General features: G+C 39.4%; 1 protein-coding gene across 5 annotated transcripts in view; it reads right to left on the bottom strand.

Annotated features, from left to right (window-relative positions):
* The window catches only part of LOC105450022 (solute carrier organic anion transporter family member 4C1), a 103,902-nt gene that overhangs the window by 36,109 nt on the left and 50,549 nt on the right, over nucleotides 1-17,244 (bottom strand). For all 5 annotated transcript variants that reach the window (XR_974414.1, XM_011689586.1, XM_011689591.1 and 2 more), the window contains one exon: nucleotides 15,864-16,039. The gene's annotated coding sequence lies outside the window, so the exon portion shown is untranslated. The remainder of the gene's footprint in view (nucleotides 1-15,863; nucleotides 16,040-17,244) is intronic.

Here is a 17,244-nt window from a genome sequence, read left to right as displayed (position 1 = left end):
AAATTGACACGATGGAAAATCATTAATATAGAACACTTCACAACACATGCTGATCCTGAATCAATCCCTTACTTAAAATATATTATGCGGAGGATGTGAATTATAATTAAAACTCTATCACACATAAACATTATCAAAGATTATAGACGAAAATATAAATATACTTACATAAATATACTAACATAAAAAGTGTTCAAATACTAAAAAGCTAGAAATTATAGAAATTTAAAAAAAATTAAGAAAAATCCAACGAATCCGGAAGACGCGATAGTAGAGGGCTATTGTCATCGAAGTCATTATAAATGACGCAGAACTAAATAAGCTTACGTCTGACCGAGAGCTTTCATTGAGAATCGCTCGGTGAATCCTGAAGAACCCTACATCCGCCACAACGATGCACTCGACGCATCGCTGCCGCTTTGTGCATCGCGACGACGATGGCAGCGTCGACGGGTCGAAGGAGACGAGGGGAACCGCCGTGAAGAAGGGAGGAGAAAGAGGAATTAAAAGGAGACTCGCTACGTGCGAGTCTCTCGGCGTGCATAGTTCAAAGATAGATGCATAGCGTTGCGCGCGAGGTGATGGTGCACGAGCAAACGACTGCATGTGCATCGCGCACATACTCGTCTCTTTCTCTCTCTCTCTCTCTCTCTCTCTCTCTCTCTCTCTCTCTCTCTCTCACCCCTCCCCTCCTCTCTTTCTCGCCATTGAGACCTGACCTACTTCGTGAATACACACGGTTCACCGACACCAACGTGCTTCAACCCGAGCAAGATCACCGACCGAGATGCGACCGATCGACGTGTGGGTGCACCGCCGAGCGCAAGCGCGGCGACCGCCACCACCACGGCCGGGGGTGAGTGCCTCGCGGGGCACGATGCACCAGTTTTCGGTGCACCCGTGCTGGTACCTCGGACGATCTGGAGCGCATCGGCCTAAATATCCGCTCACCGTTGAGGGGTTGACGCGGATTTCGAGGCAATATGAAATTTCGCGCCGCGTCAAATTGTCATGGTTAATCTTTTTGGCATCGAATTATTTTTAATATCTACGCTATTTTTAATATCTTTAATATCTTCCTCTAATAAGCGAGAGAAACAAGAAATAAATTCTGATAAAATTTTTAATTGAATTACATTCAATCTTGTGTCAAGAAGATTTAGAAAACTCTGTCTTTTTATTCTCCTAAATGTTAAATCTTCCTAGTAGTTATTAATTCTTTCAGAAAAAATAACACTGATTTACGAATTTAGCATTCTGAAAAAATACAATTTCAATAATAGCAATAATAATAGATGCAATCTCAATAACGCAAGTGAATTGATATTAGCGTATTAGCGGAGACCAAACTTTGAGTTGGAAACAATCCAAAACGACGCGCGAAAGAGCATATTTTCATATCGCGGTGGCGCGTCACAAATTCGTAGTAATACGAATTGCAAACGCGTCCTAGATTTCGAATAAGATATTTATCGGCTTTATTCCGGGCGTTGCAAAACGGCGAAGTAGACGGAAAGATACATAAGTTTAAAACGAGCGATTGAGGAATCACAGAAAAGAGAAAAACGGGTCTGTACTTCCAGACGATAAAATTGAAATAAACATATACTGACTGATAAAAAAACGTTTCTCTTATAGAACACTGCTATTATTTTTAAAGGAGACCTGTATACTTGGCGTCTCTCTGTCTCTTTCTCTCCCCTTTTTTTTATCTTGAAGACCAATCTAAGTAACTAAAGACGCGTGCTTCACCGACACGCACGATCCTTTCACCGATAAGATATTTAAACACTTTGTCGCTTTATAGTTTAAAAGTAAAAAGAGAAATCGAGAGGGAAAGTGGGAGGATATATAGCGACTGGCGACTCGCATCGTCAAGCCCGTCGGATTATACGGCCCGTCAATCCCGACATCGTCGCGCCGCACAAAATTTCGGCAGCAACTCCGCTCGAGGAATTCGAGATGCGTTATACAAGGAGGTCACCGTTCACTGTTAATGCACCCGGCGCAATTCCGAGTCGAAGAGAACGCACTCGACGTATCCTTGCGCTAAATATAGAAATCTTGACGCACACTGTGGAAATAAATTTTCACAGTGCTTATCGTACAACGTATAATTTTTGTGGAGTTTCAAAATTGAAACAAAAGCGTAACGTGTGAAATAGAGAAATAACAACAAATCTAAAGAAATTTTCCAATTATCGATTATAAAACGGTACAATTCAATTCAAGTTAAAGTAATATGTTGCATCTCTTTGCTCTCTCACGATTTCTCCCCCTTGCAGATTAAGAATGTGCCGCGCAGGACATATTTGGCGCCAGTCAAGTAAAACTTATTTTTTAACCATTATACAAGGGCTCATAAAATGTTCACACATTGCTAAGATAGTTATTTTCTTCCATATTGTACTTATAAACGCTTTCCCCCTCAGCAACGTTTTCTTCAAGCAATTTTGAGAGGTAATGACGCTCGCGAGCGCACGCAGATTAATGCAATTATTTTTATCGTACGCCGACCTTCCATCCTTGGAAGTCGTTAAATGCGACGAAGTCGCACTCGATCTGGTCGAGAATACTTGAACAAGTCGGTCTGGAATCGAGTGCCGTCTGGTCATCCAACTTACTCGAGACTCGAGAGTTTACACTGCGCGAGGTGTCCGCGACACGTTATTGGCCGTAATATCATCGCAGACGCAATATACGCGCCACAATCGTGGCACGCATGCACGCAGCGCGTAGCAAGGTGACGTGACACAATGCATCTATTCGCGGTGACTATCGAGATATATCGAGAACGGGCGCAAGTGCCTCTTATCTGCATCGCGCGAATGCGCGTCCGACTGCAGGGGAGCGCGATTCGCCGCGGCGCGGCGTAAAGTTCCTCTCCGTTAATGCAAAAGTCGAACGTGCATCAACGAGCGTTATTAGCTATGCGAACACGAGGCGCTCGATGTTCGACTTCGGCGACACCGAGTGCAAAGGCAACCCATTTATACGGAAAGATAAAGATTGTACAAGATAAACGGATAAAGTAACAAATAAACGGATTAATTACTACACGATGTTACGCCGCTCGTATTTTGCAGCCTAATGCAATGCTCTAGTTAACGCAGCTGGATCAATATTGAAAGTAATGAATCAGGGATACACAAAGCTCTACGGCAAGGTTAAAAGGCTTTATCAGCGTTGATAAAACTGAGACATTTATAGGCAGATTAACCTATTGCGACTGAGATAAGAAATCAACATCTTTTGTGGGCATAAATATAAGATTTTGCCAGTATAAAGTTTTAATAATAAGATGAAATATGCTTCGCGCTTGAATATGATGATACACAGTCGAATAATTTTAACAAAGCTCATCAACGAAATTTCGCATAACGCAAGAGCCAGCGAAGTCCTTCGAAATCCCTGAAAGCGCTTCCCGACACACGCCGCGGCTTCTGGAGTTGTAAGAGACGCGCGTTCAATCTAAACAGAAATTTATACGCGACCTCCGTCAGCGGATCCGCAAATAATCCGCGGCCGTACCTCTATAAATTCACCTTGAAGCAAACGGCCGGCCTTCTGCGCGGCTTCGCCTCCGCCGCGGCGCGGCGGCCGGCACGGGCGCGAGTGAGTGCACTGGAAGTGCATCGGGTCATTTGCGTATTCTTAGCAGCGCTTATTGATTTTCAAATAATTCGGACGCGAGAACGCGAGCGCGAGCGCAAAAGTAATGCATCGCTCGGCTACCTATAATTCAGGCATACCACGTACGTGAGATAACACCATTAGAGCCGCGTACTCCTTCGTCCCACTTGTAACATGCGTTCGCTTATGCATTATTTTTTTACATACAATGCAAGGCCAGCGAACGACGCAAAGTAATGCGGAACTTTACTTTCTGTGGGCAACACTGTTCTAAAAGTACGCGATTAAAGAATCAATTTACAGGGGAATTTACGGCTTTCCTACACAGCCCTCCTACTGAATTTCAATGCGAAACACTAATCGGTCTATTATAATACAATATAATAATTAGATAAAAATAACTAATGACTATAGAGTTAGCGAGATATTCAATACCCAAGCTTTTTTTTAAAATTATAGGAAGATCGAGTTTTTTCTCTCAAAATAAGGAAAAATTTTTGCAATCCACATTGCTGGTGAAAAAGGAAAAAGTTAAATGTCTCGTTAAGATAATTGTGATATTGCTTACAGAAATACGTCGGTTATCAGCACCGAGTTCGAGAACGCGATGAAACCCGAGCAATTCCGGACGGCAGGGATTCTCGCGGTGCACGTGCATTCGCACATGCAAGCACGGCGCTGCTTGCAGCTTGCAGCTTGCAGCGGAATCGTCGAACTGGGTCAACGAGACACCATCGCTCCTGACGCACGTTACAGACACACGCCCGCCGCTGCAAGCGCACCGTTTGCACGCAGGTGTCCTATATGCGCAACGCGAGAGTGTCGCCTCTGAATTTCTGTTCTCTCCGCCGACAAGCGCCGGACGTATTGACATTTTACCAAGGCGAGCCACAAGCTCCCCCGACGCGAGAATATCCGGCTATTTTTGCGGCCAGTCTAATTCGGTTATCTTGCATTCGGCGGTGTTCATGTAACCGCGCGAGTGCAAGCGAGATACACGCTTATCGATCCTATCTGTCGCCCTGACACTTTTATCGCGGACATACGTGTGTAATATTACCAGGTTAAAATGTTTTCATATTTTATTGTTTGTTGGCGACCACTATTACGTTTGTCTTGCGAGACAAGTATAATACGTTGCGAAATTCGAGAATGAAATATTTATAATTAGGAATATATAATGCAGATTCTCTGAAATGACTCAAAGTGGATCAAATAACGTAACAGATCAAATAATTTTATTAAAACGGATCACAAAAGTCAGTTTTTGAAGAGAAATATGTAATTTTAGAAAATAATAATTTTTTACAAAGAATATATTTGATTTGTAATATTTTAATTTTAATATGTCTAACTCTTTTCCTTTAACTGACATAGTATCGCTGTAGTTATTTGCAAAAAAAAGACAAAGTAAGTAAAAATATTTTCTGTTTGTAAGATATTAATAAGCTAATAAAAGCTGATGAGAGCATTTTGATGTATATGTGTAAAATAATTTTTTATTTATATATCATATCCGTTCCTTGCTCTGACACAGAAATTTTAAATAATATGTCGCGTTATACTTAAACTCATTCAGACTGTCTACAAAATACGATCGATTCTCAAAGAAAAGTGAACGAAGTGAAAGCGTGTGACCCGCCTCGAATTCGCGATTAGAGAGGCCTCGCTGAGACTGCCAGTCTCCAAAAGGCGCCGAAAAAGGCGAATCACCTCCTTGAAAGCCGCTCCTCACAGACGGAAACCATGGAGGAGAGACAGAGAGAAGAAGAACAGAGAAAGATTGTACGAAATAAGAGGTGGCTGTTCGAGCAACGGGAATGTTTGCCAAATGACGTCAAACGTCAGACTCTTCTCGTTCCGGCGCCGATTCACACGTTATAGTCGCGACGACGTCGATCACAACCTAAATGGAAGATTTTTCGAGAAATCTTACACAGAGAATAAAACGATCGCAGTTTGCTTTATAACGGTTCGGATATAATCAAAGATAAAAAAAATGAAAAAAACATAGGGATATGGAAATATGCGAGATAGCATATTCGTGTTTTCAGAAATGATTCGTTGCTCTTACCTACATCTAAGCTGTATGAAATTGCCCCCCGCCCCTCATAATACATAATTTGAGACTCGATGTATTTGCATAACAAAAGTTAACCATAAAGAGAGACAGAGAGAAAGAGAAAGAGGGAGGAAGACAGATTAACAATACTACGTGTGCTGGTTACAGAAAGTCTAACGAGAACACAGTGCTCGCCTACGATCAGACATTATAACAATTTTAATCCCGAGGCAATGATGCAATCAGCGGGAATCAGCGACGGCGACGCATTCTTCGAAGCGTAAATGCTCGTCGACGGACGGACGGATGCAAATGCACGCATTTCTGTTTACATCGCAGCTTCCTACGACGCAGCACGCAACGCTCACATGCCGGGAAAACGAGAGCAAAAGAAGGGAAGAAGGATTCGAGCATGCAAGATCGAGAGAAGGAAAGAGAGAGAGAGAGAGAGAGAGAGAGAGGAAAGGAGAAAGAATGGAAGAGATGGATCTCGCCGAGTGCATAATAGCCGCGCTGAAGGCGCTTCGTACTCGTGTCTCGCGCAAGAGGCTTCTATGCGTGCAGCCTTAAATACGAGCGCGTCTCATTATGTAATAAACGTGCACGAGCTGCACGAACGATATGTGTCACGTATGCGCACAATGCAATAATAACGAACGACGAGAGGAATAAGGGAGGAAGAAACGGGAGGAGTGCGAAAAAGGAACAAGCCGCCACAATGCGTAAGGATGCGTGATGCGTGCGTTCAATGCACACGCGTCGTTTGCGAACAACGAATACAGCAAAAGCTTTATGCACATTCGCGGAGATTACGTACCGCAAAACATTGCAACGATTACGAAAAAAAAGCATGTTAAAATTAAATTTAAAAAATATTATAAGTTATAATACATAAAAATTTATTTTTGTTTTCCATTCTACATAATCTCTCTTTTTTTCTCATTTATTTTGTTTTAAAATAAAAGTTGTGAGATAAATTTTTTTGACACTTCTTAAAACGCGTTAGTAAGAAGATCGATTTTCTCTTCGTCTAATATTTTATTACTTTTATTGATTTTTTCCGCGATTAAACAAATTGCAAATATAGAAAAACGAATTGCAAATCGAGAATGTACAAAATACACGAGTGTGAAGCTTTTAATGTATAAATTTTAATTGTGTATCCGGATGTTATATCTAAAATTGAATAGATGTCCAAAATAATTATGCACCGATAAAGTAAAAACACATACCTATTGATTTAAAGAGTGAGGTAGATAACGCGGGAAGTTTTGTGTTACAGAGTTCCTAAAATTGAGTGAATTCCACGCCTACATCGATTCGGTTATTTCCTGCTGAATACCTTTTACAAAAAAAAAATAATAAATCTCTTATGTCGCGCATCATAAGATTATCGACCTACGCAAGCATTTATTCATAGAGCATGGGACATTTCGTAATAAAAGTGCTAAAATTGGATCTAGGATAATAATGTGTCTCTGAACGTGCGATCGTAATACGGCTGCGTAAAAAGCAAGGAGGAAGCTGCGGCGGACGGAAAAGCTCGACAATAGGGTATATACGCGCACACGCACGGTGCGTGTGCTGTAGATGCGAGACGCGCGTCTACGCACACACGCACGCGCATGCACGCACGCATACACGCGTGCACGCAGACACATTTTCTATCTCCCTATTCATCCGCGTACGGCGACTCCGTGACCCACTTTCCGTCCCTGGGAATAACAGGCATGGGCGCACACCTCCCGTCCACCCACATGCGGAATCCCCCGATGGGCTGCATTGCCGCCGTCCGTTGACGTGCGTTATGCACCTGCACGTGCACGTCACACGCGTCGTAATCTGCGGGACGCGTGCGGCCGCTCGGTATTACCAATGAGTCCGGTGAGTTCGTTGCTCGCATCGCTCACTCGCTTCTTCATTTTCGTGTCGAAATTGCGTGCGCCGCAAATAAATTCTCGCGAGACAAAAATGCCTAGGAAGATATGTCAATTCTCATATGAATACATGTCTAATGATATTTACTGTATTACGTACAGATATAAATTAATGCTCTATAAGCACTCCGAATGTATAAAAAAATATATTTGAAACGATATAATGATACACTAAAAAAGATAATATTCGCGTGATTGTGGGTAATTAAATTTTTAATTTGTACAGAGGTCACGATTTCATTTGAAACAGAATACAAGTCCTAAACTGACCATCAAACTGTCTATACACCTACCTAAATTCCATTGAGACTGAAAACACGAACTGTCAAAGGTTTCCTTTTGTCAGGACCAAGAGATTCCTTCTGGCCGTTCACGGGACCAGACCGGGTTCCGGCTCTAATCGGCCGAGAGTCCGGCGGATACCAAGCTCATCTCCCGCATCGACACGCACGCGGCGGTCGGCGCTTCATCAGCGCTTCGCCACGCGTGGAAGTCGTTTACCCCTCGGAGTTATTTGGCTCCTTCGTAGCTCACCAATACGCACGCGGATTCACGCATCGCGAGAGAGTGACATGCTGCCAAAAGAGGAGAGATAGACACCACATATAGAGAGAGAGAGAGAGAGAGAGAGAGAGAGAGAGAGAGAGAAGGAAAGAGGCAAGGAATCACGGAATTGAGCAAAAGAGGATGTGATGTCAAAGAGAAGAGAGAGACTCTGGAAATAAAATTGAAAACTTATAGAGAGGGAGATAGAGTTCACACATCTAGTACTGAATCGAACACATCGAAACATGTTACACGCGCGTATGTGTGAAAGGGAAGTTAAAATGAAGAGAAACGAGAGATAGAAATGAGAAAGAGGAAGACCGTAAAAGACGAGATACACGTGCCAAGAAGCGCACACGTTTGCTGCATTTGATTCGAGGTAAGCATCGACAGCTGATTCCTGCAATCTCGGCTGCTCTTGCTACATGCGACATATGTTTCAACGCAATTCTTACGTAAGAATTTACTTCCTTTGACACAACGGTAGCCACATAAATATGAAAGTCATTACTTTTCCATATATACTACATTCAATATGTATTATACCGACAGGTTCGTAAATGGGTTTTACCACAATTGCCTGTGTTGCTTTCGACACCTGACTATTAATGGTTCTGCTTCTATTATTGATTTAGAAAAATCAATAAAACATTAATATTAAAGCAATATAAAGATATATTTTTTCCGAACAGCCGATCAATAATTATTAAATTATAAAGTTTGTAATGAAAATGCTTGACGAACAATTAGAGAAATTATATCAAATGTATAATGAATATCTCTCTATTCTTTGTAATTCTCGACTGTTGAACGACATTATGTACATGTCTTATTTCACTGTAATACGTATTCCAAATGTCGCAATGTAGTGATGTCGATTTATATTCTTTGTGATTCTATATACTTAATTTTATTAAGAATTATATATTTGTTCATACGATATTAAAGTTATTATATCTAAAATAAAGATATTAGTTATTATTAGTCTCAACTTTATATTCTCTCTCTATAGTGACCCGTTACAAATCCGAATGCAATAAAATGGCGATCGATAGCGATATAACGCTGTGGTACTATAATCGTGTTCTTAATCAACTTTACTGATTAATCGAATCCGTCATTTACCTATGACTGTGCGCGATATTTTTACCATGATAAGTAAAAAAAATGACCGAGTTTGTTGATATGACCTATGGTGCATTGGAATTTTATGACCTCTTTATTTTCAGCCACCGCGCAAAAAGGGCACAAGACAATATCTGCGCCAACGACCGCGTTCAATTACTGCGAAGTAATAAAACGGAGCAACATTGTCACGCAAAACGTGCCTTTACGATGCAAAGGATCAATAAATAGCATGTATTATGCCAGTGCTTAAATTCACATCACCCAGTATTTCTAATAAAACCGCGAACCCCGATAGAATGTAGATTCATCGGCACACAATGAAGACTACTGCAAAGCTTTCTAAAATCTGACAATTGCGCGATAGAATCAAGTAAATAATATTTTTTTATAATAACGCACTTAAATAATGTGTTTAAGATTACGTAAAGGCTACCGAAACTACAGCTCGTTGTCACTTTATAACTTTTCTATCTACTTTATGATTTTCTGGCAAATCGAAAAACGTATGCACTTCTCTTATCTCGAAAGTCTTGCGTTCGAGAGAATGTCTCTCTCTTTCTTAGTCGCTCTCTTCTCGCATTCGCGATAGTGAGAGCATGTTTCACAAGTGCACACAAGTGTACGCTTTTAGGCGTCATACCTCCCTCTTCTCTTCCTTCATTTCTCTCTCTCTCTCTCTCTCTCTCTCTCTGGCAGACTGAAACGACATCGTGGAGATCTCCGTATGGCAACTCGTCCGCCCGGCAGATACGCATCCCGCATACGAAAACGCACGCGTCTCTCTAGTGCGGCCCGCATCGACAAATCTCGTCGCGTGCTTCGGAATTTCGAGGAACCATCGATTCCGCAGATGCAATGATACGTGTTTCGGAGAACTGCTGCCAAAAGCGAAAAAAATCGTAGATTTCTTTATTTTTTAAAATGATAAATAAATGTTAATCAATTAATTAGATTAAGTCATTATTTACGTAATATTAATTAAAACACATCAGCGTACAAGCGTCGAATTTCAAGATATGGAAAACTTAATATTATATATACAAGCTTTGATTTCAACTAATTAATTTACATGATCAATATTAGATATTGTTAATGATAAATCTTATTCTTTAAAATTTCTAACATAAAATTTTTTAATTAAATGTGTTTTACTATCCCACATTTTGCCTCCCTTATCACGTTTTTCATATCTTCAATTTACAATATTTCCAAAGATATGTTATCACGTTACAACGTAATAACAGTTCAAAGATCAGTTCTTAAAAAATAATCTTGAATTAAGACTGAAAAAATGCCTATGAATATTCTGTACGTAACATATTGTTTAATGCGCAACAGTCGACAAATAGCGGGTTTCGCGTTGCAAACAGGCAGGAACTTTGTAACCGAACGCGCGCGCGACGATAAGCGCCTAGATCAGAGCCAAGTATTTAACTTGTTCGCATCCATAAGCACGCCAGCAGGCAGTTCTGACCATGGCCTTAATCACAACGAGCGTACACCGATATGCGCGACGCGCATCGCCTTTTACTGCACTCACCCTGCATGCTGGACTGCAACGCGCGACGACGAGTCTCGCCAGGAAAATTCGTTACTCGTTACATCGAGGATTAAAGTCTACCGCGGTAATCGCGCAGCTTAAGAGATCTTACTTTATGTACGTATTTACGCAACAGTAAACAATGTAATAAAAATGTAACTAAAAACATAATAATAAAATTAAATATGTAATTTTAAAGCTGGTTTCAACCTCTTTAATTCATTTCTCTTAGTTTCTTTCAAATACATACCTATATATAATATACCAAATTTTATATCTATTATTTATGTCAACGACGTTTTGATACTGAATATGATTTAACGAATATTAATTGTGCAATTTACATAAAATACACAAATTTATTTGTATTTGGTTTCGTTAAAAAAATAAAGTCTATCCTCTTATTGATAATTAAAAAATAAATTTCTTTACTGTGTGAGTTTCTGTATTGATAAAGATAATTATGTTTATATATTTTCAACATTTGTGACTTTAGTTTTATATATTTTTAAATTAACCTCAACTCTATCGCGTGGCTTGTCATATCTTCGAGACACAGATAATTAGTGATGAGGTTTCCTGCGTGCAAGCGCAAATATGCGCTTGACCTTAAGTAATCGTCCCTCCGCGAGGTCGACGGATAAAGTCATCGACGTAGAAAACAAGAAATTACGTGCCATGCCGTTTTCGCTTCGAACTGCGTCTTGACAAAAGATGCCTTATTTAGCACATTGAAATAAGAAAGTTTTCTGCAGAACCGGTATTAATTGCCAATTCGATTAACGGCTTGGAACCGACGGCATAGATAATTGTCATTTATCATTCTATGAACGGCGTAATTTCCGCGAAAAACGCTAAAGTTTTCGTACGGAGACCGAGATAAGCACGCGTGTAGACATTCTGTATTTATAACTAACGTTCCCGTCATAGCGAAACGTGTAAAACCGGACATTTCTATTTTTATTTGCCCTACAATTTACGGTATTTTACGGCCACACAAAAAGATATCGGTAAGTTCGGGGAGCGGGTCTCTTTTTATCTCGGTTCACTCCGCCGAAATATCGATTGGCGTTGTTTCCGATATAAGCGCTCTTCAAATAAAATGCTTTTGCGCTGCAAAAAGCGAGGCCCGTTGAGGAAAAAAAAAACATTGTAAGCACGTTCGGCGGTGCACTCTAGGCTCAATAAATTTATCACGAGGAAAAGCACTATCTTATCGGACCGGCATATGGTAACGCTTGATTGGAAAATACGCAACAGCTGCACTTTTATGCTCGATCCGCGCGGTATTCGCGCCAAAGTATTGACCCAAATCAAATCACCTGACGACCGCGATATCGGCATTCCGCATCGCACATTGCACTTACATATCGTCGGTATACGAGATAATCAACATGATAACGCCACTTCAAAATGCATGCGTACTCGCGACTCGCCAAATCAAATTTCTCGATAAGATAAAAAAATGTATATATTTTTCTAGCTTTTACACTTTCTCTCTTTCACATCTTCTCTCTCTCTCTCTCTCTCTCTCTTTCTCTGACGATATTAATTTGACGATATTAATACGTTATGCATAAAATTATTATAATTTCTTAGTCCTACTAAAATAGATAAAGGAGAATGTATTGTAAAATCTATCGAAAAGTATAGAAAAACATATATCTTCGAAGAGAAACGGGATGAGCTTTCCTTGACATTGATAACGTCTGCTATCTGAATGTAAACTGCAGATCCCAAATGTATAAGTACTTGTCGCGAAATCTAAGATCTCGGATCAAATTGGATCCGCAATCTTGTCTGACCGCTGCAAAGTGATCTACTTCGATTTCAGTTTGTACTTTGCGGAGAACCGCGCAGCCGCTCCGGTATTGGAGTACCGCGTGCCACCGGCGTGCGTTATACGTCTTCGTTTAGATACGGACGGGTTGAGGAGACCACGGGAAAGGATCCGGTCGGCTACGAGACGACGACGGATACGACGGTTTACGGCCAAAGGACACGACGAACGTGTGGATGTGGACGTGACGTTGGCCGTCGCCCGTTGGAGTACTTTCATTGGTGTTATACAACCGCGGATCGAACGACCGACCGCTGAAAGGAGAAATGGGAACGCACAGCGGCTCTCATGCGGACCACGTCGGCCGCGGCCGCGATTTAGTGACACTTCGGTGTGGACAATACAGATAACGAACAAGAGTCGAGAGATCGCGAAAAACAGACACAATTATAATTGTAAAGTAGAACGTTTCTTACTAACAGCCCTTCAATGATAATAACGATAGAATTTACGATTATGAATTCGTGCCTATAAATTTCTTTTTTATATTTTATATATTTTTATATATTTGATATTTATATATTTCTTTTATTTTATAATTATATCAGTTTTTCATAATATGATATATTAATAATAATGTGGGCAATTATATCGTGAAGATTTTTTGCGAGAGAGCACAAAAGGTTCCTATAAAGAGGTTTGAGGTTTCATGTATGCAGGGGAGATAATGTGCATTCTGCAGCGTACACGTGGCGCTTAATGCGTCGATTTTAACAATGGTGAATGATAATGAAATCATTTGCATTCCAGTCTTGACTTTGATCATTCAGATTGACATTAATCATAAAAGTCTCGAAAACGAATTTTAGCTCTTTGCTATATTATAGAAGTTACACTGATTGTGAATTTGAATATGATGTATATAACATATTCATATCGCAAGCAGATACAATAACTTTTAGAAATTCAGTATTTTTTTCTTTTTTAGAGAAGGACTGAATTCCAGATTAAAACATTAAATATACATAAATATCTAAAAATTGCGTGTTAAGATTAAAGTTAATACTATTAAGAAATGTACGATTTTATCTGCAGATATCAAAATTAATTCGTATAGAAATATACCTTTAATATTTACGTGACCATCATTGCTTTCGCGTCAACTGCGATTTTTCAGCGTGATTAAAGCGATTAAATATATATTATGCCACGAAATAATGAAAGACGGCAAACTTTTCGCACGTGGCGAGCGCCGACTAGGTCGACGACTTCAATCATCGCGATGTAGACACATCTCTGCGACGCATCCCGATGCATAAACAACAGTGACATCATGTCGGCACCGCCGACTAATATCGCCGCAGTTGGTCATATTTTATCATTTTCGTTATCGAACGTGCAATTATCGAGAGTGTTGCAATTGCATCCATCATGAATTATTTGCCAATAAATTAAATTACTGTTACCGTTTCCAACGTCTTTAATATTACGTTCTATTTCCCCGAGGCTCTCAATTTGACTCTATTACAACATACAACATACAACAAGAATAGATTGGAAAATTTTAATTTACAAACGCTACTGAATAATAACTGAATAATTAATGAAATTAACCGTGCGCTTAATTAAATTTTAATGCGAAAAAGTTTCTAAAAATCTTCATAATATAATTAATTAAGTTTGTAATATTTCTAGGCTTATAATAGGTTTATAGATTTGTAAATAATATATAATATATGTCAGACACAATAAATCATTCAAAAAGAAAGAGAATAAAAATAAATTGATACTTTTTTCAACAAAATGTCGAAATTTTTGTCACTGATCTTTCTGGAGCACAGTGTATACGGACGAAGGCGAGTTTTGCCTCGTTATGTGTTATGCCCAAGGCTTCGTGCAATCCCGGTCGCGGAGAAAGTGGAAAAGTGTATCACTCACTCTTTATCCTCTATGTACCGGGTGACGTTGAATACAACGATTTAGTTACGCGAACTGCACGTACTTCATTAAACTTGTTGTTATTTAAGAAAATGCCTGACTAATAAATAATTGTAGTCAGAGCTTTAATACCACTCGTGACAACGATATCTGTTTATTTACGATAATTTTATCATCCACTCCTTTAAACCTCATGTAAAAGATTACTCGCAACTCGCCGACTTACTCGCGTAAAGAGACACGGTCCGGTCTGGCGCGTCCAGCCACGACCGCATCTCTTGATACTTATAAAATATAAAACATTAGAAAAAAGAAGCTGATATAAGTTTGACGCAATAAAAGTAGCAGTTTCTAAAAATAAGAGAATCTCGAAGTTTCGAACAAATCTCGGAACGTTTCCTGAATGCATCGGTAAAATTGTTTCGTTTCTTTAAATATTATTTAATACAATTTCAAGCTTTTAAACAAGCTTCAAGTAAAAAACGACTTAAATCTGTACGTCGAATTTAGTCTCTGTCGTTTAATTAATTGAATCTGATTCAAAATTCAAAATTGAAAACTCAGATCAGGAAAGCCAAGATAAAAGTTAAATCGGATTGATCCGACTTCCATTTCGCAAATACATGTATTTGCATCGAGCATAGATACAACATATATTTCTGTCAAGGGAATCGATCAGTCGTCAACTAGAGTCCGACCATTGCTGTTCAGTAATAACGCAAAGTAAATGAACGTACGATCGCAAACATATGCTTATACGCAAATAGATTTCATTCAATCCACGTTAATCTCGAAATAGCGATGTAGCTGCACGACAACTGTTCGCGAAGCTGCGATAATGACACCAGTTGCATACGTTCGACCATCCGATGAATCCAATGAGATATATTAATGTGTACAAACGTAAAATTAACTCAGAAAAATTTATTCTGTTAGCTATCCGTTCGTATCTTATACATATTTAATACGTTCCAATTTAAATCATCCCTTGCGTGCTTTAATGTGATTTTAATCAAACAAATAAATAAGCGAGCTTTTTTATCCTATATCCGACAAAAAATTTAATCCATTGAAAACTTTTGGAATGTGCATTCAAAAGCTTTGCGTTTCACTTTTAATTATTTTTAGCAATCACAAATTGCTACGAAATCTTGAAATTTTAACTATTTGATTTATTAAAATATACAAATTTATAGAAAACTGACATAAAAATATGTTTCAAACATATGTAAAATGTATTGCGCTCGAAAATTAGAAATTTGCCATTGCACATCGAATTTTGATGAGGCATCTACTTACCAGTAACGACGAATTTTCTCCTAACGTTGACGACGTCCAGGTCTGCCTTTCTATGAATCCGCCGGAAACGAAGTGCTGAGATTTAGATTCAAGTTCCTCTTGCTAATTGCCGGAACACAGGAATATACGCTTTTTGAGATCGCTTAAAGTGAGCTCAGTTCTTCCAATTCTTCCAACTGTAACACAGAATTGATTATTTTTAGAAACTTATCTCTTATTCGCAAGATATGCGAAATAAACAAATAGGAAATTAGAACCAAATCTTCCTCTTATTGTTAATTAAACTTTCTCACTAATCTATCCACACGATAATACAAAATCTAATAAGAGTAAATATTGTCTGTAAGTTCCCGATACGAAGTACTCGAAAGTCACGAATATAATGAAACGCTGGAAGAATCCATCATCGATCTTAACTGAGCGGTTGATGTTTTTCTCTAAATGGGGAGCCAATGATGGGGACAGGTAATCTCTTAAATGTCAGTGACATTATCATCAGTGATTCATATAGAAAATCTTCCTTCAGGTAGACTATCTCAAGTTGTCTACTTTATCTACTCCCATTGCGCCCAATCTACTACCATTGAAAAATACAATCGATATGTCATGAATTATTTGAAGTTGTGATAAGATTAAGATAGAAGAATAACAAAAAGTGAAAGTCTTCTTTAATATAATCATATTTCTCAATTCTAATTCGTGTTTCGTAAGAGTTTTATGAAAGAGCTGAACATCAACATGCAATGAAACTACAGCATCACAGTAATAAAAAAAAAGTGTAATCGCAGCGCGTGCTATTTTTAAATTGCAATGTGCTCTCTTGCGAAGCAAGTCGCATGAAATCTCATGCCACGGTATGCGATAGTGACAAAAAGAATGAGAAATAATTTAAAAAATAAACGATAAGGGCAATAATATCAGCGACAGGTATTTGTTGTTCCGGTCGTCCCGGCAGCGTTTGCTTCGTTGATCCAGCATATCGCTTCACACGCGCAGGGCCTTTAATTCTCATTCATAAGTATCACACGCCGCACCATGTGGCACGGCGACGTCGCGTATAGTGCAACGTCATTCGGCTAGATTGCATTCGCGAGCCGCGACGATGCAACGGCACGGTGGCGAGGGAAGCGCGGCGGAAAATAAATTACGCGCGTTGACTCCCGAAGGTGAAGTTGATTTCGTAAAACGCCGCCGTAAATATTATTCTATTGCGACGCGCCGTTTTGCAATGACAGAAAAATTCACCCGATTTACGTTCGGTTCCACTTATTCACATTCTTGTAACGTGAAAAGTATTATCTTTAAAGGAAGGAAAAGGCGGTAGTTACTATGAGCAAATATCTCAGAATATTTGAGAAGAAAATTATTATTATTATTATTA

The sequence above is a fragment of the Wasmannia auropunctata genome, unplaced genomic scaffold (assembly GCF_000956235.1).
Source record: "Wasmannia auropunctata unplaced genomic scaffold, wasmannia.A_1.0 LD336069.1, whole genome shotgun sequence".
NCBI classification, from domain to species: domain Eukaryota; kingdom Metazoa; phylum Arthropoda; class Insecta; order Hymenoptera; family Formicidae; genus Wasmannia; species Wasmannia auropunctata.
This window is presented reverse-complemented; position numbering and strand designations above follow the sequence as displayed.